Raw genomic sequence first — 918 nt, 5'->3', positions numbered from 1 at the left:
TGTGTATGTACCACAGTTTGTTTATCTATTCTTCCACTAATGGGCACTTTGGCTGTCTCCATCTTTTTGCTATTGTGAATAGTGCTGCTATGAACATTAGTGTGCATATATCTTCTCGTGTTATGGCTCATATTTCTGTAAATATATACCAAGTAGAGGGCTTGCTGGATCATAAGGTATTTCTATTTCCAACCTTCTGAGGAAGCGCCGTATTGTTTTCCAGAATGGTTGGACCATTTTCATTCCCACCAGCAATGTAGGAAGGTCCCAACCTCACCACATCCTCACCCGCATTTATTGTCTTCTGATTTTTTGAACTTCGCTGTTATTACTGGTATAGTAACATTTAAAAAACAAAATAAAGAGAATGAATGCTTTACGTCAAGATTTGGGGGCCTGTAGTTTGGTCGGAACCGACTCGATGGCACATAACAACAACAACAACAGTTTGGTGTTGACCTCTCCATGTGAACAATGCCAGTGTCTTGCCATGGCATATTGAAGTTTTGTGATGGTGCCAAGATGCAAAGGAAAATTCCAAAACATTCAGAAAAGTATTTGCTGGAAAATTCCCTGTTTAAACCCTGAAGATGTTAGTATCCTGGGGATGGGCCTGTGAAGCTTACTGGCAGTGTCAAGAGGTTTACTTGTCCATTGTGAATTGCTGGTGTTGGGAAATCCAGGAAATAGAACCCTTCAGATTGCATATACATGGGAAGAAAAACATCAAGTTTGGTTTTATCAAAATAAAGATATTGTGTTAAAGTGACATTGACTTCTAGATTAATATCAACAAGATTGAAGCCATTTGTATGAATGCAGTAGAGCTGTTAGCAAAGAAGTTATTTCTCAAATTTCTAATTAAATATGCTTTTTAAAAAAATAAATAAGTAAAAGTAAAGTGAATGAATAAGAAAA

Source organism: Chrysochloris asiatica, unplaced genomic scaffold (genome assembly GCF_000296735.1).
Source record: "Chrysochloris asiatica unplaced genomic scaffold, ChrAsi1.0 scaffold00125, whole genome shotgun sequence".
Classification (NCBI taxonomy): Eukaryota; Metazoa; Chordata; class Mammalia; order Afrosoricida; family Chrysochloridae; genus Chrysochloris; species Chrysochloris asiatica.
The sequence above is the reverse complement of the archived record's forward strand: the minus strand, read 5'-3'. Positions refer to the sequence as shown.